Below are 26466 nucleotides of genomic sequence, written 5' to 3' on the forward strand. Positions count from 1 at the left end.
CTAAATGACACAGAAGCAGTTAATCTAGGGGATCAAGGCAATGTACGGGAAACTAAAGTAAGTGTTCATCTGGAGCCACAACTAAAGGAAGAGATAATTAAAGTATTGCATGAGTACAAAGATATTTTTGCATGGTCATATGATGATATGCCAGGTCTAAGCACCGATTTGGTGGTTCATAAATTACCCACTGATCCGGCACTCCTCCCTGTCAATCAGAAGTAGAGAATGTTCAAAACGGACATAAGTGTGAAGATCAAAGAAAATATTACCAAGAAGTTTGAGGCAAAGGTCATTCAGGTTACACGGTACCCCACTTGGTTAGCCAATGTCGTGCCTGTGCCGAAGAAAGATGGCAAGACCAGGGTGTGCGTCGATTATCGAGACCTTAACAAGGCAAGTCCAAAAGATAATTTCCCACTGCCCAACATCCATATACTGATCGACAATTGTGCCAAACACGATATTGGCTCTTTTGTGGATTGTTATGCGGGTTATCATCAGATTCTAATGGACAAGGAAGATGCAGAAAAGACGACATTCATCACGCCGTGGGGAACATATTGTTATCGAGTCATGCCGTTTGGTTTGAAAAATGCCGGGGCAACTTATATGAGGGCCATGACAGCCATATTCAATGATATGATACATAGGGAAATCGAGGTGTACGTAGATGATGTGATCGTGAAGTCTAGACAGCAATCCGACCATGTCAGAGATTTGAGAAAGTTCTTTCAAAGGCTTCGCAAGTACAATCTTAAGCTCAATCCTGCAAAATGTGCTTTCGGGGTACCATCTGGGAAGTTGTTGGGGTTTATAGTCAGCCGGCGGGGTATTGAATTAGACCCGTCAAAAATCAAAGCCATTCAGGAGTTGCCACCTCCAAGAAACAAAACCGAGGTGATGAGTTTGTTAGGAAGATTGAACTATATCAGTAGGTTCATTGCTCACCTCACGGCGACGTGTGAACCAATTTTCAAGTTGTTAAAGAAGGATGCCGCGGTCAAATGGAATGATGAATGTCAGGAGGCTTTTGATAAGATAAAGGGGTATTTGTCAAATCCAGCCGTGTTGGTCCCGCCAGAACCAGGGAGGCCTTTGATTCTATATCTGACAGTTGTGGACAGTTCATTCGACTATGTACTGGGGTAGCACGATGTTACGGGCAGAAAAGAGCAGGCTATCTACTACCTCAGCAGGAAGTTCACATCTTACGAGGTTAAGTATACTCATATGGAAAGGACATGTTGCGCCCTAACTTGGGTGGCACAAAAGTTGAAACATTATTTGTCATCTTACACTACTTACCTTATATCTCGCTTGGACCCATTGAAGTATATTTTTCAGAAACCCATGCCCATAGGGAGGCTTGCAAAGTGGCAGATCTTGCTTACAGAGTTCGACATTATCTATGTGACACGGACTGCCATGAAAGCACAGGCATTAGCCGATTATTTGGATGAGAACCCCGTCGATGAAGATTATGAGCCTTTGAAAACCTATTTCCCTGATGAATAGGTGATACACATTGATGAATTGGAACAAGATGAGAAGTCGGGATGGAAACTTTTCTTTGATGGGGCTGCAAATATGAAAGGTGTGGGAATAGGAGAGGTACTTATTTCGGAAACAGGTCAGCATTACCCTGTTACAGCTCGGCTTTGTTTCTACTGTACAAATAACATGGCAGAATATGAGGCGTGTATATTGGGATTGAGATTAGCTGTGGATATGGGTGTACAGGAAGTCTTGGTCATGGGTGACTCGGACTTACTGCTACACCAGATTCAAGGAGAATGGGAAACACGAGATTTGAAGCTTATACCGTATCGGCAGTGTCTGCATGAGCTTTGCCAGCGTTTTCAGGCCATAGAATTCAGGCACATTCCAAGGATTCATAATGAGGTTGCTGACGCTTTGGCTACTTTGGCGTCAATGTTGCACCATCCAGATAAGGCTTATGTTGATCCATTGCAGATTCAGGTCCGTGATCAGCATGCTTACTGTAATGTGATAGAAGAGGAAATTGATGGAGAGCCGTGGTTCCATGATATCAAAGAGTACATTAGAACGGGGAATATATCCGATACAGGCCACCGGTGATCAGAAAAGAACAATTCGGCGGTTGGCAAGCGGGTTTTTCCTTAGTGGAGGAGTGCTGTACAAAAGAACTCCAGATCTCGGGTTGTTGAGATGTATAGATGCAAGGCAGGCCACAACTATCATGACTGAGGTATATTCCGGAGTTTGTGGACCGCATATGAGTGGGTATGTGCTAGAAAAAAAGATTCTCCAAGCGGGTTATTATTGGCTCACGATGGAGTGAGATTGTATCAGTTTTGTGCGTAAGTGTCATCAATGCCAAGTGCACGGAGATTTGATTCATTCTCCACCATCAGAATTACATACGATGTCCGCACCATGGCCTTTTGTTGCGTGGGTCATGGATGTTGTTGGGCCAATTGATCCAGAGCATGAGAAATTACCTTTTGCATTGTTAGGATATCGCACCACCGTTCGTACCTCGGTGGGGGCAACTCCTTATTTATTGGTATATGGTACCGAGGCAGTAATACCCGCAGAAGTGGAAATCCCATCTCTGCGAATCATTGCAGAGGCCGAGATCGATGATGATGAATGGGTGAAAAGTCGTCTTGAGCAGTTGAGTTTGATGACGAGAAGATATTGGCATCAGTGTGTCATGGCCAACTGTACCAACTAAGAATGGCAAGAGCATACAACAAGAAAGTACGTCCAAGGAAATTCGAAGTCGGGCAATTAGTACTGAGGCGGATTTTGCCTCATTGGGCTGAAGCAAAAGAAAAGTTTGCCCCAAACTGGCAAGGACCATTTGTAATAACCAGAGTGTTGTATAACAGAGCATTGTATTTGACAGATGTGGAAGGAAAATGTATAGAAATGGCCATCAATTCCGATGCGGTCAAGAGATATTATGTATGATTTCTTTATTTTCTGAATGTATCTGTTTGTATTTGGCATATCTTAAAAATTGAAATGATGAAGGCGTTTTGTCCTGCTATCCAAACACTATTATCCCTTATTATCCCCTTTGAGCCTTACTTATTTTTCATACCCCTCTTTCGGAATCAACGGCACTATCAGGGAACACAGGTGCCGAACATAAAAGAAAGAGGAGAAAAACAAAAAGGAAAAGAAAGAAGAGAAAAACAAAGGAAAAGAAAAAGAAAGAAAAGAAAAGAAAAGAAGAAAAGAAAGAAGAGAAAAATAAAAAGGAAAAGAAAGAAGAGAAAAACAAAGGAAAAGGAAAAGAAAGAAAAGAAAAGAAAAGAAGAAAAGAAAGAAGAGAAAAACAAAAGGGAAAAGAAAGAGAAAGAAAAGGAAAGAAAGAAAAATACAACAACAAAAGTTATAATACAGTGAACTACGTTTGACTTGATCCCGGAAGGGTACGTAGGCAGCCTTACTCCGAGGTTCAGTCATACCAAAATAGATATCCAAAAATCCCCAAGAAAGAAACTGGGGCAGAAGTTGTTGTTTTTGTGAAAATTGGATTCCGAAAGTTGTAATTTAAACCTATTCGAATTGTTTTGAGCCTTTATACCTTTCTTTCTAACCCAATCCAAAAGCCTACATTACGGTCCAAAGAAAGACCTTTTGATCAATTTCTAAGAAATGCCAGGTCGAGCAGGTAGCGGTAATTCGTATCAGTGGCGACACTCTGGTTCAAACAAGAAAGAACGAAAGTAAAAATGGGAGAGTCTTATTGGTGAAAACCTTCACGGGCACCGTAAGGCGACGGGAGCTGAGAGAAAATAAATAAGAGAGTCTTATTGGTGAAAACCCTCGCGGGCACCTTGAGGCGAAAATGAGTTGGAAAATGTTTGAATGGCAAAAGGTCTGTAGGTGGAAAAATGTTTCGAGGTACCGCAGGAAAGCAAAATTAAGGTCTAGGTAATTCAAACAAGTGATGGAAGTTCTGGGCAACAAAGTATGGCGATTGAAAGCCGGTTATGTGGACTGATTGGGCAGATCAATTCAAAACGCATGTCATAACCATTGGTACCAGCTGTCTCGCTCAGATAAGTTTCTTTTCCTTCTCTTTTTGAAATAACCATCTGGTTTTAAATTCTTCTTATCCTTGACTCAAAAATCATCGCATTTCATTTTATTTTGAGGGTTTTATCTAGTTGAGATGTTTCAGTACTAGTCTTGGTAATGCAAGCAGAAAGGATTTCAAAGCTCACTACCGGTTTCTAGAATTGTAAAGCACAACGTGGTCAGAGCATGTCAAAAACAACTTGATATCAAATGGAACACAGGGAATTAACGGAAGTTTCATCGGTGAAATGATTGGGGAATGTCGTGGGAAAGGCAAAAGCTTAAACAAAAGGTCAGAAAATGAAATAACAGCATGGGTGTAAAACATTTAGGTCACCGGATGTTGGGAAATTTAAAAGTTGGTCAGAAAGTTAAGCGGTTCAGGGACAGTGCGTGGAAGGCAGTCAACACAAAGCAAGGCAGTGGAAGGATTTTTCAGCAAGAAGGCCATCAACTAACCACCATTTTAAACTGACGAAATTTTCTTTGATTGTAACAGGGGCAGAAAGTTAGCCGTTGAGAAGGAATTCTCCAAGAAGGAAAAACAAATAGTAATCTGGTTTGATCGCAAAGTGCGGTTTGATTAAATACAAGATAATCTTGAAATGCATAAGGGGAATGGAATTTGATTGCAAAGTTGGCATGATTAGAATAAGTGCAAGTTGTCAGGACCTTTCCTGGATAATAGGACGTAGTTTATATACCCGGGTAAGATACCTTGGTACAGTGAGAAGTAACACCTTAGGTTCATAATTGTTTGGAGCAATCGGGAGCCCGCCTGGATAACAGAGGAATAAGTTCAGTTTCAAATTCAGAAATCAGAAGTCCGCCTGGAAAATGGAGACATACCATTCAGATTTTGAGCAATCAGGAGCCCGCCTGAAGAATGGAGGTGATACAATTCAAGTTTTACCTTCCCCTCAATCTCTTTGTTTATCTTGAAATCAGGAGTCTACCTGGAGAATAGAGACATACAATTTAATTAATCAGGAGTCCTCCTGGAGAATAGAGACATACAATTTAATTTTAGTAATTAGGAGTCCGCCTGGAGAATAGAGACATACAATTTAATTTTAACAATCAGGAGCTCGCCTGGATAATAGAGGAGTAGTTTCAATTCTAAGTTCAACAGTCAGGAGCCCGCCTGGAAAATGGAGGTGTTGAATATTTTAAGAAGTCGAAACCAGGAGCCCGCCTGGAGAACAGAGGTGATATAATTCAATTTTAGTTTTCAATCAATCTCTTTGTCTTTTTTGAAGTCAGGAACCCGTCTGAAGAATAGAGGCATGCAATTCAAGTTTCGGAGGTCAGGAATCAGCCTGGAGAATAGAGGTATTATAATTCAAGTTTTAGTTTTTAAAATCTCGGCCAGTAACATGTGCTCAGTTTTCAAACTGGGGCAGTAAGTTTTCGTTGTTGTGTTTGTGTTGTGAAGTCAGGAGCCTGCCTGGATAACAGAGGAATACATATAGTTCAAGTTTCAGAAGTTGGGAGTCCGCCTAAGGGAATAGCAACATGGATTTTATCGAGAAAGAACAAGACAACAGGGCAACAAGGAAGTACAAGAGCAAATTTGAAGAATTTTGATAGGATTTTTAGAGCATAGTTAGTTTAGCTTCTTTTATCTTTGACATGGTGTAATAAGGGAGGTCAGCAAGCAGTAACAGCAGCAGTAACAACAACAAGCGTAGTACAATCACAGTTCCTGGTAGTCCCAGCTACCAGACATTCCCGAACTACACTGACCTGATTCCTGTTTAGCCCAGGATATGTAGGCAACCTCCGAAGCAGGATGCGGTCAAACTTTTCAAAAATGCTTCACACGGAATTTTCAAACGGGCAAAAATCGCTCGTATTTGCTCACTTATCTTTGCCCGAAAACCCTTCGTGTTTCCGAGCAAAGAGGGGCAGCTGTGAGCATGTGATTTTTGTCCTAAATATGATTATTCCCAAAATCCCAAACAAAATAATTTTCCTTTATTTTTTTTACAATTTTTGTGTATTTTGGTGTCATTTTCGGATAATTGTTGCATTCTATTTGCTCATGTTAATTCTATAAAGTACAAAATTATGCATTTTTGCGTTTAGGTTTTAGTATCAATTAAGGGTTAATTGTTTTAAAAAAACAAAACATGAAAATCACAAAAAATTAGTTCACTTTTGCATTTTAATGATTTTTATTGTGAATTTGTCATGAAATAACTTTTGAACAATTTTAGTAATTAATTAGTCTTTGTTTTGAAATAACTAGGATTTCATGTTAGTTTTACATTTCCATAAAAATTAGAAAAAATGATAAAAATTGTAAAAGTGAGAAAAGAAAACAAAAAGGAAATAAGAATAGAAATTGGGTCTTAATAAAAGACCCAAATTTGGGCCAAATCAAAAGAATTTTTCAGGCCCAAACGCCTTAAACCATTACAAATCAGCCCCAGCCCAAGTCCCCAACCCGGTCCGTTCCCCCTTCTAATCGAAACGACGTCGTTTCATGGTCTCCGAATCAGGACCGCTGGATCTCATCAATCCAACGGTCCGGAACTAACGAGGTTCCTAATTTAAAAAGGTCTGAAAGCCCACCCCAGACCCTCGTCTTCCTCACCCCACCCCTCATCTCAAACCCTAATCCGCGCCGCCCCTAAATCCCTCGCCGGCGGTGAACACAACCTACGCCGTTCACCCCCAGATTAACACCACAGATCCTCCTCACTCTGCTCTTTCCATCGCACCCACTGGTTCCCCTCGAATAAGGTCGGAGCTCGTCGAATCTTCGATTGAAGTTTCCGGTCAAATCGAAGGTTCATCCAAATCAGCCCAAAATCACACCACACAACCCCCGGCCCTCCCTCAACACCAATCCATGTTTATTTTCCTTCAAATCACTGTGAAATGGCTCGAATCTTAGATCTGAGAATTTCTGGCCAAAACCCTAAACCAATCTTCGTGATTTCGAACCGTAGTATCCTTAACCATGTGTTCTCTTGTAAGAACACATGCTTAGGGATGTTACACGTCAAAAATCTAAAAGGATTCAGACGTTTCTGACTGGCCGGAGTTCCTCGTGCCTCTGTGAGTTTTTTTTCTATTTCTTTTTACTCGCATGTTTGAAGTTCTAGTTACAATTTGGTTTCATTAAGTGTTCTATTAAATTCATGATTTATTTTGTGTATCAGTATAATTTTTTCAATTGCTGTTAATTTTGAGTTGATATTTGTTTGAATGATTGTGAGTTTATGGGTTAAGAATTAGTTTAAATTCATTTAAAGTTGATCATGTTAGCTTAAGCTTGGCTTTGATCGATCCTGGTTTCTAGGTTCCCTTAGTTTGACTGAGTTGGTATAATTGAGCAATTGAGTTGGTTAGTTTAATTAGTCGATTGCTGAGTGCTAATTAATCAATTTCAATTAGTTTTAGATTAAATTAGGGGATTGGTTATAGCTGTTAAGGATGAGGTTAGGATCAGTAAATTAGAGAAGTTTTCAGGGGTAGTCTGGGTATGGAAAAGGGTAGTTCTGATAGGAATAGTAATATCAAGGTATATGGAAGGGCAATATAGGTATTGTATGGGTAGAGGAATACCCTAGGGCCTTCTAGAATGGGATTTTAGTGCACATTTCAGCACAAAAAGGGTGCTTACTTGTTTAGCAAGTCAAGAATAGAGGGACTAAACTGAAAATAGGGAAGGGACTAATTAGAAAATCTAAATCTGATTTATTCTCTTTTGGTTGCCTATAAAAGGGCATGAAATGCCTTGGGAAAGGGGGTTCCTCTTCTTCCTTCAGCTCTAAGCTCGAAAACCCCCACAAAAGGCTCTCCTCCCTGCTTTCAAATCCAGTTAGGAGTTCCATTCCAGTATTCAAAAATACAAACATCAAAAATGAAAAAATCAAAAACAATCTTACAGTTTCAGTATTAGTTCTGGATTTCAGTTGGGTTTTGGGTTTAGCAGCATTGCAGAGGTGTTTAAGTTCAGCTGAGAGGGCTAGGAGTGCATTTGAAGTGTGTGTTGAATTGATCTGTGGAGTCTGCTTATACTTCTGGTTTTCAAAGCATTTCCTGGCATATTCTGTGGTGTATATTGTTGAGTTTGTTGATGTTGCTGTTCAAAGTAGCTGACTCATTTCCTTTGTCTCTATTTACATTCCAAATTCCAGGTACATTTCTTTGAACCTCACTGATGTATGCTCGTTGAAGTTGAAATGAAATGTTCGAAGGGTCTGTTATTCAACTGAAGGCAGTTTGTGTTTTAACTGATATTAATAGTGTAGTTTTTCTGTTATATAAGTTGGCAGTTATATGTAGTTATGATTATCCAATAAGGTTGATTACATATTGAAAGTTGCACCACGTTTGAACTGTTGAAATGGGCATTTGAAATAGCATTGAGCATAGGTTTGGTCTAATTTGAAGGTTCATGTGAATTCAATAGTCAGTAGTAGCAATTGGATCTATGTAAATGGCATGTGAATTCAGGAACAGGTCTGATGACATTTAGCCTAGTTACTAACATTTTTTTCGTTGGTCATGCTAGTATAACAGAATGTTTGCTTGTGATCAAGGGTTCTGAAATCGTGATAAGAAAACCTGGTTGGTTGTTGGTAAATTGGTACTGAAACCAGTTAAAAATCATGAAACAAAACTCATTCACAATTGATTTAGTTCATTAAAGGCAACAAGCCTTGATAGGCAACTGGTAGGATAAATCGTTTAGGAATTTTGGAGTTCACGGTTTCAACTAAATGAGGGTGTACATTATTGTTGTGATGACTCGTTGATGTTATAGCAATTGTTGCAGTGGGGAATTTTACTCATATTTATTGGGCCGTTTGGACTGCATCAAGGCCATGAGGCAGGCCCAAGCTTGCTTTGAATTTGGTTCTTAGCTTATTTTGGTATAATTCAATTTTAGATTAGTTAGTCTTTTAGAGACACATAATAAGTAGGAAATCACAGTTACTTCGGGATTACTACTAGCCTTGCCCAAATAAACTCACTAATTACGGGCCCTCAATGTGGTTGTTAAAATGATTAGAATGTGGAATGGCCGTTTAGCGAACTCCACGGTCTTCCCCAAAATGGTATTACGTTGGAATCTTTAAGCTCGGTTTCAATTAAAGTACCTTCCTAAACTCGGGTGCGCATTGATGCGACCCAAATCCAAATCTCGATGAAGTCGAAATGTGTTGACAATCACGGGCGCATTGAATGCGACGGGGTTCGAAATGCGTTTTCACGACATCGTAATTCTTAAAAATAAATAATAATAGAAAAGAGGTTCACAAATTGAGATGAGCCTCACCGCACAAAAATAAATAAATGTGGGGCCCTCAATAAATAATTATTGAAACAATTAGAATTTGGGATGGTCATTTAGCGACCTTCATGGCTTTTCCCCAAAATAATACTACGTTAGCATCTTTAGGCACGATTTAACTAAATTACTTTCTTAAACTCGGGTGCGCATTGATGCGACACAAATCCAAATCTCGACAAAGTCGAAATGTGTTGACAACCACGGGCGCATTGATTGCGACGTGGATCGAAACACGTTTTCACAACGTCGCAATTCTTTTAAAATGAATAACCATAAAAGCAGTTTACGAATAAAGGGCGCATAAGTTAGCATGTATTAGAATCACATAAAATCAAATACAACAGTTAAGCGGCTGTGCTAAAACCACGGAACCCGGGAATGCCTAACACCTTCTCCCGAGTTAACAGAATTCCTTACTCGGATTTCTGGTACGCAGACTGTTAACAGAGTCATAAATTTCCTCGGTTCGGGATTCAACCGGTGACTTGGGACACCATTAATCTCTCAAGTGGCGACTCTAAATAATTGATAATTAAATCCCGTTCCGATTGTCCTTTAAATGGAAAAACTCTTGTACACCTTTGCGGGTGTAGGTTAAAAAGGAGGTGTGACATCACCCAGGAAAGGCCAATGTGGTGGCCGATTCTTTGAGTTGCGGGGCAGAGATTTGGGGAGTTTGGCTTATTTACCAGCATCAAAGAGGCCTATGGCGATGGATGTTCAGTCCTTAGCCAACCAGTTTGTGAGATTGGATCTTTTGGAGCCCAATCGGTTCTAGCTTGTATGGTTTCTTGGTCTTCCCTATGTGATCGTATCAGGGAGCGTCAGTATGATGACCCCCATTTGCTTTTCCTCAAGGACAAGGTTCAGCAGGTGATGCCAGAGATGTGACCATTGGTGATGATGGTGTATTGAAGATGTAGGGTCGGATTCATGTACCTAATGTTGATGGGCTTCGGGAGTTGATTCTGGAGGAGGCCCACCATTCGCGGTATTCCATTCATCCGAGTGCCGCGAAGATATATTAGAATTTGAAGCAGCACTATTGGTGGAGGCAGATGAAGAAAGATATAGTTGGATTTGTAGCTCGGTGCCTCAACTGTCAGCAGGTGAAGCATAAACACCATAGACCAGGTGGGTTTCTTCAGAAGATAGAGATTCCAGAGTAGAAGTGGGAGCGGATCACCATGCACTTTGTGGTTGGGCTCCCACGGACTTTGAGAAAGTTCGATGCTATTTGGGTGATTGTGGATCGGCTAACCAAGTTCGCTCACTTTATTCCTGTGTGTACTACTTATTCTTTGGAGCGATTGGCAGAGATCTATATCCGGGAGATTGTTTGTGTGTATGGTATTCCAGTGTCCATCATTTCAGATAGGGGTACTCAGTTCACATTATGGTTCTGGAGAGCCGTTCAACATGAGTTGGGTACTCGGGTAGAGTTGGGTACTCGGGTAGAATTGAGTACATCATTTCACCCTCAGATGGACGAACAGTCCAAGCGCACTATTCAGATTCTTTAGGATATGCTCTGTGCGTGTGTGATTGATTTTGGAGGGTCTTGGGATCAGTTCTTGCCATTGGCGGAGTTTTGCTTACAACAACAGCTACCAGTCCAGGATTCAGATGGAACCGTATGAGGCTTTATATAGGAGACGGTGTAGATCCCTGGTGGGTTGGTTTGAGCTGGGTGAGGCTTGATTATTTGGCACAGACTTGGTTCAGGATACTTTGGAGAAGGTTAAGGTGATTCAGGATAGACTCCGTATAGCCTAGTCCAGACAGAAGAGTTACACGGACCGGAAGGTTCGTGATGTTTCCTATATGGTTGGAGAGCGGGTTCTGCTTCGAGTTTCGCCTATGAAGGGCGTTATGAGATTTTGGAAGAAAAGAAAGTTGAGTCTGAGGTTTATTGGCCCTTTTGAGATATTGAGGCATGTTGGGGAGGTTTCTTATGAGCTTGCCTTGCCTCCCAACTTGGAAGGAGTTCATCCGGTATTCCATGTTTCGATGCTCCGAAGGTATCATGGTGATCCGTCGCACGTGTTGGATTTCAGTTCAGTACAGTTGCACAAGGATTATCCTATGTTGAGGAGCCAGTGGAAAAATTGGACAGGCATGTTAGAAAGCTTAGGTCAAAGAACATTGCACCAGTGAAGGTTTAGTGGCAGGGTCAGCCGGTCGAGGAGGCGACCTGGGAGACCAGCAGGATATGCGCAACCATTACCCTCATATTTTCACGACTTTAGGTATATCTTTATGCTTGTTCTAGGACGAACGAATGTTTAAGTGTAGGAGGATGTGACAACCCGGCCAATCATCTTGGAAATTTACGCCCCGATCCCCTATTAACAGTATTCCCCGTGTTTATTTTTGCTATTTTAATTTGTCGAGATGTTTGATTTTGAGTTTCGGAGAGTTTTTGGGACACTTAGTCCCTAATGAGAGCTAAAATGTTAAAACTTTGACGATAGTCGGAACAGTGTAAAGACAACCTTTGAATGGAATTCCGATGTTTTCACTAGCTCCGTTGGGTGATTTCGGGCTTTGGGGCGTGTTCAGATTGTGTTTTAGAGGTCCGTAACTGATTTAGGCTTGTAATGCCGAAAGGTCGAATTTTGAAGTTTCCAGTTCGATAGTGAGATTTTGACTCAAGCGTCGGAATGGGATGCCGGAAGTTGGAGTTGCTCCGTAGTGTTGAATGTGATGTGTGTGCAAAATTTCATGTCATTCGAACGAGGTTTGATAGACTTTTTGATCGAAAGCATATTTCTAGAGTTTTGGCGTTCTTAGGCTTGAATTCGTGGTTGGTTTGCTATTTCGATGTTGTTTTAGGTGTTTTAAGGATTGGTGTAAGTTTGGACAGTGTTATTAGACTTGTTTGTGCTTTTAGTTGAGGTACCGGGGGCCTCAGGATGATTTCGGATGGTTGACGGAGGAATTTCGGTGTTTGGAGTTGCAACTTAAGCTGGTTTTCTATCATAACCGCACCTGAGAGTGTGGGATCGCAGGTGCGGCGCCGCAGAAGCGACTCTATGGTCGCCGAATGGGAATTGGAGAGGTCCAGCAGGAGCCGCAGGTACGAGAAGGGAGTCGCACCTGTGAGATCGTAGGTGCAGAAGGTCTACCGCAGAAGCGGAAACTGGTCTTAAGTGAAAGGTAGTAGGTGCGAACATTGGTCGGCAAAAGCGGGACCGCGGATGCGGTAATAGCTGGGCAGAAATATGAAATTTTGAGGGTTTAGTTTCAAAAGTTGGAAATTCGATTTGGAGCTCGGGAGAGGGCGATTTTGAGAGGAAATTGAAGAGGAGATCAGTGGGTAATAATTCTTTAACCCTTTCTAGTAATATTCCATCAATCTATAGTTAGTTTCATCATTTAAATTCGGATTGGAGATGAAATTTGGGGATAGAAAGTTCTTAGACCTAAAAATTCGACTTTTGATTGGGAATTTGACCTTAGATTTGGATAATTTGGTATGCATGAACTCGTGAGAGTATGAGGATTCTTAAAATATAAATTTTACCCGATTCCGAGATGTGGGCTCGAGGGGCTTTTTGGTCATTTTACCAAATTTCGCGTATTAGCTTAGAATTGCTTTGTAGAATTAGTTACTTGAAGTATTATTTACATTATGAAATTAAATTGAATAGATTTGGGCCATTTGGAGTCGAGTACTCGTGGCAAGAGCGTGGTTTCAGATAGATTTGAGTTGGTTCGAGGTAAGTGTCTTGCCTAACCTTGCGTAGGGGACTTTCCCCCTTAGGATTTGGTATATTTGATAATTGAAATACCTTGTACGTGAGGTGACGAGTGTACACATGAGCTAATTGTTGAAAATCCAGTTTTCTTTAAGTAATTTTAATTGTGTTCCTTTTTCATGTCTTATGCTACTTGCAATTTAAGTCTGTTGTTAGCCTACAAAAGCATGTTTAATTTACTTAATTGCTTACTTGCTTAACCTGCCTTAATTGTATTACGTGAATCATGTCAGATTAGAATTACCTATTTACTTGTTACGAAATTGAGCTTAAATGTGTATTTCTTGTGTTGTTGCTGCGTGTTTTACTTTGGGCCTACGGGACGACATCCCGGGAGATCCCCTGCACGTATTTATGAATTTGAGCTGAGGTGCGGGATACCGAGAGATACCTAGCACAGATATTGAGGATACCAAGAGATCCTCGGGATACCGAGAGATCCCTAGCACGTATATTGAGGATACCAAGATATCCTCGGGATACCAAGAGATCCATAGCATATATTGAGGATACCGAGAGATCCTCGGGATGCCAAGAGATCTCTAGCATATATTGAGGATTCCGAGAGATCCTCGGGATACCAAGAGATCCCTGGAACATATTGAGGGTACTAAGAGATCCTCGGGATACTGATAGATCCCTGGTTATTTCATTGTGATTGTTTTTCCCCCTGTTTCATTTATTGAATTCCTTGCTTTCCCGTATTACATTCTTATTGTTAGTTTTCAACTGTACTGATTATCTTATACTGTCATATCTTATATTTTTATTTTATTTCAGTAAGGCCCTGACCTTCCTCGTCACTACCCGACTGAGGTTACGCTTGGCACTTACTGAATACCGTTGTGGTGTACTCATGCCCTTTACGCGCATGTTTTTCATGTGAATATCTAGGTACTATGACTCAGTCCTATCACCCTCGAGGCGAGGCGACTGCTCCAGAGACTTCGAGTTACATCTGCTGCGTCCGCAGTCCGAGGAGTCCCTTTCCATTATATCTTGTAGTGACAACCCTTATATCTTTTCTTTTGATGTAGACATTTCGGAGTCAGAACATTTTATTGTATTCGTAGCTTGTGATTCATGGGTTTCCTGATTTTGGGAGAATGTATTAATTTCGAGAATTTATATTATGTATGCCGAGCGGCACTTTTAAACATTGTTAAATTACTCTATTTCTATTTTAAATTTTTTTTATTCCGCAAATTGGTTTATCTTCCGCAATTTAGGCTTACCTAGTCGTAGAGACTAGGTGTCGTCATGATGGTTCACGGAGGGCAAATCGGGGTCGTGACAGAAGGTTGGAATGTTAAACTTATGAAAGTTATTTTAGTTTGATACATGAATCTTATTTTTGATGTTGTTATTCGTGTTTTGAGACTTTGAAAAAGTTTGAATTAGGTACATGTACTTTTTAGTATGAATGGATGGGGTCCCGAAGGGATTGGATGAGTTCCAGGGTGGTTTCAGATCATTTTGAACCACTTTGAGATTGCTCATTTTCTTGTGCTCGGACATGCATCGCGATTTCGATGCTTGTTGTTGCAATCGCAAAGAGTGTTGGTCCTGGGAGATATTTTCTTAACCTTAATCGTAGTGTGGTCCGCATTCACAAAGAAGAGCTAGAACCAGTTCATCGGAGTTGCATAATGACCTTTGTGGCCGCATAGAAGAGACGGATTGGGCAAGTTTGGTTGTCACGATTGCGTAGAGGAACTCATGTTTGCGTAGAGCATATACCAGTTGGCCTTTCTTATTGCGGTGCCTTGCTTGCGTTCCCATAGAAGGGCTTGAGGACATTCATCGTGATCGCATCACTGGATGTCGCAATCGCAAAGAAGGATTTTCGGTTTGGGGCAGTTTAAGTCCAAATATTCATGAAAGAAGCTCATTCCTCTATTTCTGACTTTGGATCACGAGAAAAGAGGAATTTAAGAGGGATTTCGTTACTACTTTGTGTGATGACCCAAATGGTTGTTTTGAGTTCTAAAAATTCATTTTGTGATTTGAGACTTCGAGTAGATCTTTTTGGTGTTTAATGACTTGGGTACATGGTTTGTTTTGATTTTTGGGAGGTTCGTTGGAAGAAAAATTCTCATATTGGAAGCTTTAATTTGTTAGAGTTTTGTAACAACCTGACCAGTCATTTTGAGCTTTATCAGTCCGTTCAGTGATTTGAGACTTTAAGTGGCTTCATATGATGCATTATAACCTGCGTGTACGATTGGGTTTCAATTTCGAGAGGTTCATAGTTGATTTGGAAGAGTGATTCTCAATTTGGATGCTTAAGTTCGAAGAGTTTACCAAGATTTGACTTTTGACTAAACGACCATGGAATCCGGGTTTGATAGTTTCAATAGGTTAGTATGGTAATTTTGGACTTGGGCGTATGTTCAGATTCATATTCGGATGTTCCTAGAAGGTTTTGGCTCTATTTTGTCGAAAGTTGGCAATTTGAAGAACTGAAAAGTTCAGGGGTTTGACCGGAAGTTGACTTTGTTGCTATTGGAGTCCTATTATGGTTTTGATACCTTGGATAAGTTCAATTGGCTGATTGGAGCTTACATGCAATGTTTGATTGTAATCCGAAATGTCTAAGCGTGATTCAGACGCATTCAACGAAGTTGGAATGTTTGAAAGTTAAGAGATTGATTTGATCTTCATATCTTGATTTTGATGTTATTTGTGGTGGTTTGAGCCTTTGAATAAGTTTGAATAATGTATTTGTACTGGTTGGTATGATTAGATGGGATCCCAAGAGGCTCGGGAGAGTTTCAATGTGGTTTCAGACCTTTTCATTTGAGTTTGTATTGCTTGTTTTTATGCCTCTGATGTTCTTCACGATCGTGAAGATACGATCGCGTTCCTATAGTGTATGTGGGAAGCTGGGGCATTTTGATACGCGTTCATGTTAGCAGTCAAGCATTCGCGAGGAATTGACAGATTGGACATTGTGTTCACCAAGGAGAGCACGTGTTCACGTAGAGGAAGAGTTGGATGGGTGTTTGGTGTTCGCATTCACTTGCTAGAGGATGCATTCGCATGGATTCAGCTAGGTGAGCTTCATGATTGCAAGCTCGTTTTTGCGATTGTAGTGATGATTTTGAGCCGGGGGTAAATATTCTACTTTGCGAACGCGAATGAGGTGTCATGTTTGCAATGTGCATGCCTGGGTAGAACTTTTAAGTGTTATATTTAGGGACTATGCCCATTATATCATAATTTGAGCCCTAAACTTTGAAGGGAAGATATTTTGACGAGCAATTCAATACTATATTGGATGTAAGTAATTTTCACTTTGGAATTTGGGTAATCACCTCTTAAGTTGGGCTATATGAGTGTAGGCACTTGATATATGCTTAGTGAGGGACTTATGTCAGGCACCTGTATAGTACTAAGTGTGTGTCAGATGATTCAGAGGTATTGTTAGGCACCGAGAGAGTGTTGAGAGTATGATTAAGGGTTACTTGTTCCAGATATCACGCCTCATTTTTCTCGCGAAATCAGGTTTATGACATTTGGGAGGACAACTCGTTCCCTTTCGAGAATTGGGTTTGAATTGAAGAGTCGTCACCTAATGATTTAAGTGCATCAGGACACTAATAAAGGTTTGACTTGAACAACCAGAGTTGGGTAAGGGCTTGAAATTATCCCAAGGGGAAGGTATTAGGCACCCCTCAAGATCCACTAGTGTGGTTCCCGGCCAAACCATTATTATGACTTTAGGTACAAGTAACACGTAGGCAAATAAGAACTTCAAACAAGAGGGGATTTCATGTAATGGTTACAAAATAGGTGAAGTTAAAAGAACTAAAAGAAAAGCTGATTTTTTTAAGAAAATAGTTTGAAATTTGAGAATAAACAACGAAACAACTAAATAAAGGAAAATGGGTCCTAGGTTTGTAACTAATATGGATCACCCCACACAACATCTGGTAATCACTCCTCAATGGGGGGCTACACGAGATGTTATTGTGTGGTCATCATATCCGTATCTATCCTTTCCCACCCCGTTGAGGTATTAAAGCGCGGAATGGTCTTGTTTACTTATTGCATGCTATTACCCGCCCCAATCCTATCAGTCCCGGAGGCATTTGGGACTACTAATCCTAAAGGGGAGGGATATTGGGCTTACTTGTGGTTTCAAAAGGTAAAAGTACTAAGGCGACAAACAAAACATATATGGCAAGTATGGGGAAGCATATAAAAAATGAAAAGGCTCAAACAGACCTCTTTTAAGCAGAGAAAAACAAGTAGTTAGCATGACTTACACATACTGTTTAGGGTCTAATTAATCTTAAAGGATTGAGATAAACTGATTTATTACATAGTTCAAATAAGAAGCCCAAATCAGGCCTGCCTGCTGGTTGTAGCATATAAAATCTGATTTAGTTTATAAACTTTCACCCTATGACTTGCCTAAGTGTTAGACGAAGACCCTATAGGCATGATATCTACGGATTCCAGAAACAATGAAGTAAACATGAATACATACTGATTTAAGAAAAATCGTTTGTTATTAAAGAAAGGCGAGTTTTAGCAAAAGAGCATGCATCATTGTTACTATTTTTAGACTTATAAGCGAGTGAAGCAGTTTAGATTCGATTAAAGCTCCTATAAGCATGCTTTCTATGCGTTGTCGATTTTGGACACTTTTATAAACATTGTAAAAAATGTAGAAATCCTATAAGTATGGCATCTAGATGTTGAATTTCGTTTAAAGCCTATAAACATGATATCTAATTGTGGTTGATTATTTAAGACCTATAAACATGTTTGCCTAATAAGGAATGCATATGCAAGATTCATAAAGAACCTATAGGTAGGATATCTATATGATATGCAGAAATTTAGAAATTCCTATAGGCAGGATATCTATATGACATGCAGAAATTCAGAAATAAACTATAGGTATGGTATCTATATGGGAATGCAAGATTCCTATAGACATGGTATCTATACATGAGAATGTAGAAATTCTTATAGACATGGTATCTAAATAAGAATGCAAGATTCCTATAGACATGGTGTTTATATGAGAATGCAAGAATTCATAAACTCCTATAGGCAGGTTATCTACCCCTTTTTGCATACATAGTTACCCCTCCCTTTTCACTAGCCATCCCCGAGAGTTTTATTACAAAGTTATTACAGCCTAGAAAGAGTAAAGTAAAGAAAAAATACAATCAAAATGAGTACAACCAAGGAGAGCCTGATTCAGACTTCCTGTCTAAAGTATGAAGTAAACCAACTCCAAGAGATCTTATTTCAAAGTCTTTCTCTCATTTGGATGTGTCAGAGTTCCCTAAGAGCCTCATATGGACTCCGGGCAGTGCTCAAAAGAGGGGAGGGGCAAAACTTAGAGACTAAGAGAGGGTGCAAGAGCAAAATTCTGAAATGGGGAAAGGGGAAGGGAAACAGTTTACATTAATACACATAGGGGTATAGGGAATGGGGTGGTAGTAAGGAGGCAAGTACAGGCTAGTGGGAATACCAAGCAATGGGAAATGCTGGCACACCCATAAGCCTGTTAGAACACATTGTTTAGAGGTTAGGATCCTCTAAGGGATCAAGTTCAATTCATAGACAATAACTTCCATATTGCCATGTTTTAAACTGTAACTCAAAGCACATAAAGGGAAATAGGGAGCGATGATTCATAGTAGAAGCAGGCAGTAGGACATAAGCATACTAATTTAAATGTTGAACTCCACCGAAAGCAGTAAAGTAGACATGGATACAAAGACTATAAATAAACACATTGTTGTGGTGCTGAAGCTTAAATCAGGACATACCAGTTTCAAAGGAAACAAACAAAGAAAAGTAGTAGGTCTTGTAAATAGGCCACAATCCAGACAAGAAGAGAAAGTTATTGTGAGAGAGTATGAGTTCAAAAGGATTCTGATGTGTTTTTTTTTTTTTGAAAAAGGGTCGTTCCTATTATAGTGTGAAAATCATGAAAAAATAAGGTAAGAAAATAGTCATGGAACTGATTGTCAATCAATTACACAAGACTTCCCTTAATTAAGGGATTCAGATTAAAACGGGTAAAAACAATTTAAGGAAAGAAAAATGAATAAGCACTTTGTGCACAACATGCAATTAAGGGTAAATACATAAAAGTTATTTAAGGACAAAATTTTTGAAATACGTGGTTGCACAAAAAAGGCAAGAAATCAATTAACAACCAGTAAATCAAAGGTCAGGGATCTTGTATGAATGAACCGAGTCAAAAAGATGGGAAAGGTTTTTTAACTTAAGGGAATTCAGCAAACAATGGAAAGGGAATCAATCAGGCCTATTTAAAAGGAATTTGAATCAATCACGAGTTGAAAACCTTTATAGAGGAAGATTCATCACATATAAAGATCACAATAACACGTTGAGTTGAAAGAAAATGTTGTGCCATTGCAAAAACCAATAGAAAAATCCAGTGAAGAAAGATTTTAGAAGAGTTTAGCCAAAGGTTAGAATCATATGCAAACACGGATGTCCAAACTCGGTTCAAAGACTCGAAGTTGGTATGAAAGAGTTAGGGGTTCTCAAATAAAAACCCTAGTTCAATTAAATCACATAATCAAACTTGGCAGAACCCCTGAATTCTAGGGTTTCCACCTTGAATCAAGTATAGAGATGAGAAGGCAAGTAATAGAAACAGGGTCAGAGGTTTCAGTTCTATGAAACCTCTTGCATGTTTCTTTCAGCAGCAAAAACTCATGAGAAAACAATGATAGAAAGTAACACGCAAAAAATAGTAGCAGAATTCAAAGAAAAATAGAGTAGAAGAAGCTAATACGAAACGTAATAGAGAAGACTGATAAGAACAGTAGAAGAAGCATGCTAAGAAATTTTAGAAGAAACTTTAAACAGAGCTCAGTAAAAGGAACTTAATAAGGAAACTTAAGAACTTAGAAAGAAAATATAGTAGGAGAAACATATCAGAACATAGTAGGGAAAGCATACAGTAGAAAAGCATACGAGAATATAGTATAGGAAAATACAGCAGAAGAAGCACGTAAGAACATGGTAGAAGAAAATACAAGAACCCAGTAGAATCAAATACACATGAAAGGAAAAAGAAAGTTAGAAAACCCTAGATCGGAAAAGAAAGTTTTTCAAAGTAGTTTTTTGAAAGAAAAGTCAAGAAAACGTTTAAGACCTTAAGGAAAGCATGGATTTGGAACAGATCTAAAGGAATCGGAAAAACCTCGAAGGGTTAGGGTTTCAGAAAAACCATAGAAATGAGAAAGGCTTTGCAAAGTCACCGATCTGAGTTGGAGAGGTCAGGATCAGGCTCAAACAACCATGGTACGCCGGAGCAAGGTCGGAGATGGCCGTGGAACCTCGAATCGACAGAGGTATGGGTACAAACCTTCAATGCCAGGCCTTGAATCTTTACAGATCAGGTGTGTAAGAGCAATAGGAGGTTGGTATAAGACTCCCACAGCCCTGGAGGCCATGGATTCCAGTGGCTTTTCAGGGTGGAAGCGGTAAGAGGAGTCTAGGGTTCTGAGAAGACTCGAGAGAGTTTGAGAGAGTGGAGGGTTTTAGAGGTGGCGGGTAGGTGAAAATGACTTAGGGTTAGTGGGGTTCGTGAATTAAAAAAGGAAAGGAGAGAATGTGGTCGTTGATCATTTTGATCAACGGCCTAGATTAAACGGGGAGTCGGGCATGTTGGATTTAATTGGTCCAGGGGCGGGTAATTTTAGGAATTGGGTTGGGGTTCAATTGGGTTTAATTGGTGTAGAATTTTGGCTAAAATTGAAATAAGTAGGGCTAGTATTTAAATAGCCACTTTTCCATTATTTATTTTATAAGAAATAGTAAAATGATATCTAGAAATAAGTTAAAGGTACTAAATTAATTAATAATATATAAATATTAAATTAAAAATATTGGAATCAATTTTTTAATTATAAATACAATTAAATCTTAAAATAGGCTAATATTGCAATTATATGCAATTTAGCTTTAAAATACTAAATAAATTTGTAAGAAAAAATGTGCAAAATTACCTTAGCTATATTTTGGTATAAATATGAGAATACAATAATGAATCACTAAATATGATAATTTGGGGAATAATTATTGGTTTTTTACTGATAAAATAGGGCAATAAATTGATTTAAAAATCTTTTAAAAATTAGGAAAAAAAATAGTAAAACATTTTGACGTGCTATTTTAAAAGCATTTTGCATATAAGAATGTACAGGGAAAAATTGGGCATCAATAGCTACCCTTCTTTAGCCGGGAAGGATGAAAGAGTTGTTAGATAAAGATATGATGGCCAATTTGACCAAACGGAATGGTTTGAAGAATTTGATTGAGCTCTGGCTCCTGAGCTGCCTACATATCCCTGGTCTTACAGGAATCAGGCCATATGTAGTTCAGGATCAGTCGGCGGAATATGCCGATGGAGATTTTTCAAGACGGACGCGATATTTGGGTTGGGATGGATGGTTAAAGTCTAACAGGGCTGCGGGAACTAGAGCGGGATTGCTCCTGCTGAGACAGCCGTTGCTCGCTGGTTTACCTACAAATAAGCAATACAAGTGTATATTGTGCGGAAATTTAAACGTGATGCAAGTTCACGTCGGACCATGAATGTTGTCTATGGACGGTTAGGATGACGTCCTCAGACCATGACGTCCTGGGCCATGAAGCGTATGATAAGCGACTCGCAGACCATGAAATGATGCTCTCAGGCTATGAGAATGATTCCTCCGAACTATGACGCCTTTGAATAATGATATGCAAAAGATAAAAGGGGTCCTCGGGCCATGGCATGGCGATCTCGGGCTATGAAAATGGTGTCTCAGAACAATAACATCTTTGGATAGATTGGCAATCTTTCAGCCCATGAGATGCAGAAGATGGAGATCTTTCAGCCGATGCAAGATGTAAATAAAGTGGCGATCTTTCAGCCGATGCAAGATGTAAATGAAGTGGCGATATTTCAGCCATGCAAGATGTAAATGAAGTGGTGATCTTTCAGCCGATGCAAGATGTAAATGGAGTGGCAATATTTCAGCCATGCAAGATGTAGATAAAGTGGCGATCTTTTAGCCGATGCAAGATGTAAATGAAGTGGCAATCTTTCAGCCATGCAGAATGTAAATAAAGTGGCGATATTTCAGCCATGCAGATGGAGGTAGAGCTTAACCTCGGAAGGCAGAATGGTAGCCTTATGCAATGCAGAGAATGCAGATGGAGACAGAGCTTAGTCTCGGAAGGCAGAATGGTAGCCTTATGCAATGTAGAGAATGCAGGTGGAAATAGAGCTTAATCTTGAAAGGCAAAATGGTATCCTTATGCAATGTAGAGAATGCAGATGGTGACATAGCTTAGTCTCGGAAGGCAGAATGGTAGCCTTATGCAATGCATGAAATGTAGATGGAGGTAGAGCTTAACCTCGGAAGGCAGAATGGTAGCCTTATGCAATGCAGGAAATGAAGATGGAGGTAGAGCTTAACCTCAGAAGGCAGAATGGTAGCCTTATGCAATGCAGGAAATGCAGATGGAGGTAGAGCTTAACGTCGGAAGGCAGAATGGTAGCCTTATGCAATGTAGGAAATGCAGATGGAGGTAGAGCTTAACCTCGGAAGGCAGAATGGTAGCCTTATGCAATGCAGGAAATGCGGGTGGAGGTAGAGCTTAACCTCGGAAGGCAGAATGGTAGCCTTATGCAATGTAGAAATGTAGATGGAGGTAGAGCTTAAATTCGGAAGGCAGAATGGTAGCCTTATGCAATGCAGGAAATGCGGGTGGAGGTAGAGCTTAACCTCAGAAGGAAGAATGGTAGCCTTATGCAGGAAGTAAAAATGGCAATAGAGTTTTCTTAGCTGATAGCGGATTGCAGTATCGTGATTGCTGGGGATATTGTGCCTGTTGGGGACACTGTTGTGTGCGGATAGCAGTTGCGAGCAAGTGCAGTGGTTCGGAGAGTTGTATTCCTAATCTTTGTGAGTGAGCGTATAGTATATTTGATGATTTTACAACTCAAGTGCCTGCATCCAAAGAGAAAATCGTGAGTTTGTAAAGGGGGAAAGGTTAGTTCGTATCCCCGATATCTTTGCTTGACCTGCTCGGCTTTGATTTGGCGATATTGTATATATCTCTGGGGTAGCGTCGCTAAACAAAGCAATTTTAGTAATAAACATGCATGATTTAGTAAAAGCATAACATAAGTACATAATTAAGAATAGTTTTCTTTAGATGAACTGACGACTGCGACGTGGTTCAAGACATTGCAACTTCTCTTGCTCCGGAATTTTGAGGGTCCTCAAAATTCTACCCCACTTTACTGGGCTGCTACTTCTGACGGCTGTTAATGATAAATGGCTGGAATAGACTTCGGAATTTTGAGGGTCCTCCTCAAAATTCTACCCTAGTTTCTAATAGCGGGGAAAATGAAATTTTTTTTGAATTGTGACGAACCCATAGGGCTGCCTACGTATCCCCTCTTAAACGGGAATCAGGTCAGGTGTAGTTCAAATTACATCATAAAAGAAAACTTTTAGGTTACACATAGTATCGCTTGACTGCTTCTGAATTGATCGGCTTTGGCCAAACTTCCCCTTCCATTTCTGCAAGTATGAAGGTTCCTCCTGTTAGAACTCGGTGAACCATGTACGGACACTGCCAATTGGGAGTGAATTTCTCTTTGGCTTCATCTTGATGCGGGAAAATCTTCTTTAATACCAGCTGCCCTGGTGTGAATTATCTTGGCTTGACTCTTTTGTTGAAGGCTCTGGATATTCTATTATGATAAAGCTAACCATGGCAAACTACATTCATTCTCTTTCCATCTATAATAGCTAGTTGTTCGCAATGACTCTTCACCCATTCTACATCGTCGAGCTCATCTTCCTGTATGATCCTTAGGGAGGGAATTTCTACTTTGGCGGGAATGACTGCTTCCATACCATAAACCAACATGTAGGGGGTTGCCCCAGTTGATCTGCAGATTGTGGTGTGGTACCCCAATAAAGAAAATGATACCTTTTCGTGCCACTGCTAATGCTTCTCTATCATTTTCCTTAGTATCTTCTTGATATTCTTGTTGTCGGCTTCTACGGCTCCGTTCATCTAAGGTCTGTAGGCTGTAGAATTCTTGTGTTTGATCTTGAAGGTTTCACATGGATTTCATCAAATCACTGTTGAGGTTGGAGCCATTATCAGTAATGATTGACTATGGAATTCCGAACTGACACACGATACGGTCGCAGACGAAATCTGCCACGACTTTCTTAGTCACTACCCTGTAAGATACTGCTTCAGCCCATTTGGTGAAATAATCAATTGCTACTAGGATAAACCTGTGCCCGTTTGATGCGGCGGGTTCGATTGGTCCAATAACATCCACTCCTCATGCGGCAAATGGTCACGACGAGCTTGTCGCATTAAGCTCATTTGGAGGCACTTTTATCCTGTCTGCATGTATCTAATAACGGTGACACTTTTGGACGTATTGGATGCAGTCCATCTCCATAGTCATCCAGATGTAACCAGTCTGGACTATCTTCTTTGCTAAAACAAAGCCATTCACATTTGGACCGCAGGTCCCAGCGTGGATTTTTTCTAGCAGTTTAGATGTTTCTTTTGCGTCGACACAGCTTAGCAATCCTAAATTAGGAGTCCTCCTATACAGGATTCCTCCGCTGTGAAAGAAATTGTTGGACAACCTCCGAAGTGTGCGTTTCTGAGTAGGATTTGCTAGTTCTGGGTGTTCTCCTTTCGTCAAATATTCCTTGATATTATGAAACCAAGGCTTTCCATATGCTTCTTCCTCAACATGAGCACAATAAGCTAGTTGATCATGGATCTTTACCAGAATGGGATCAATAAAGTTCTTATATCGATGCTGTATCATGGATGATAGGGTAGCCAATGCATTGACAAACTCATTCTGGACTCTGGGAACATGCTGGAACACTATCATTGTGAACCTCTTTCTCAACTCCTATACGTGATGCAGATAAGGGAGTATTTTGGAATTCTTAGTTGCCCATTCTTCTCGGACCTGATGTATAAGCAAGTTCGAAGCTCCAATTACTAGCAACTTTTGAATGTTCATGTCAATAGCCAACTTGAGCCCTAAGATGCAGGCTTCATACTCGGCCATATTGTTAGTGCAGGGGAACCTGAGTTTGGCAGACACTGGATAATACTGACTGGTTTTTTATACTAGGACCGCTCCTATGCCAACTCCTTTTAAATTTGCTGCTCCATCGATAAACATTCTCCAACCGTCATAGGATTCTGCAATATCTTCTCCTATGAATGATACCTCTTCATCAGGAAAATATGTTTTCAATGGTTCGTATTCTCCGTCCATAGGATTTTCAGCAAGGTGATCTGCTAGTGCCTGTCATTTGATTGCTTTTTGAGTCACGTAGACAATGTCAAATTCACTCAACAGGATTTACCACTTGGCCAGCTTGCTAGTGGGCATGGGCTTCTGAAAGATGTACTTCAAGGGATCCATCCTTGATATGAGATATGTAGTATAGGCATAGAAGTAGTGCCTCAACTTCTGAGCTACCCATGTCAAAGCACAACAGGTGCACTCTAATAGAGAATACTGAGCCTCGTACGGGGTGAACTTTTTACTGAGGTAATAGATAGCCTGTTCCTTCCTCCCTGTTTCATCATGCTGACATAGAACGCAATCGAACGCTCCATCCAAAACTACGAGGTAGAGTAATAGAGGTTTACCCGGCTCGGGCGGGACCAAAACTGGTGGTATTGACAGGTACATCTTGATTCTGTCGAAGGCCTTTTGGCAGTCATCAGTCCATTCGGTAGAGGCATCCTTTTTCAATATCTTAAAGATTGGCTCACAAATGACAGTAGATTGTGCTATGAACCGTCTGATGTAGTTGAGTCTCCCCAAGAAGCTTATTACGTCCTTGTTGTTCTTTGGCGGTGGCAGTTCTTGAATAGCTTTGACCTTTGATGGGTCCAGTTCTATCCCTCGGCGACTCACAATGAACCCAAGTAGTTTTCCAGCAGGAAACCCAAATGGACATTTTACGGGATTCAATTTCAGGTTGTGCCTTCTCAGTCTGTTGAAAAACTTCCTCAAATCTTCCATATGATCAGTGGCTTTCTTGGACTTTATGATGACATCATCTTCATACACCTCAATCTCCTTGTGTATCATATCATGGAAAATAGTAGTCATGGCCCTCATGTATGTGGCCTCTGCATTCTTTAACCCAAATGGTATCATCTTGTAGCAGTACATCCCCTACGGCGTAATGAAAGCCGTTTTCTCAGTATCTTCTTCGTCCATCCAGATCTGATGATATC

This window comes from Nicotiana sylvestris, chromosome 12 (assembly GCF_000393655.2).
Source record: "Nicotiana sylvestris chromosome 12, ASM39365v2, whole genome shotgun sequence".
NCBI classification, from domain to species: domain Eukaryota; kingdom Viridiplantae; phylum Streptophyta; class Magnoliopsida; order Solanales; family Solanaceae; genus Nicotiana; species Nicotiana sylvestris.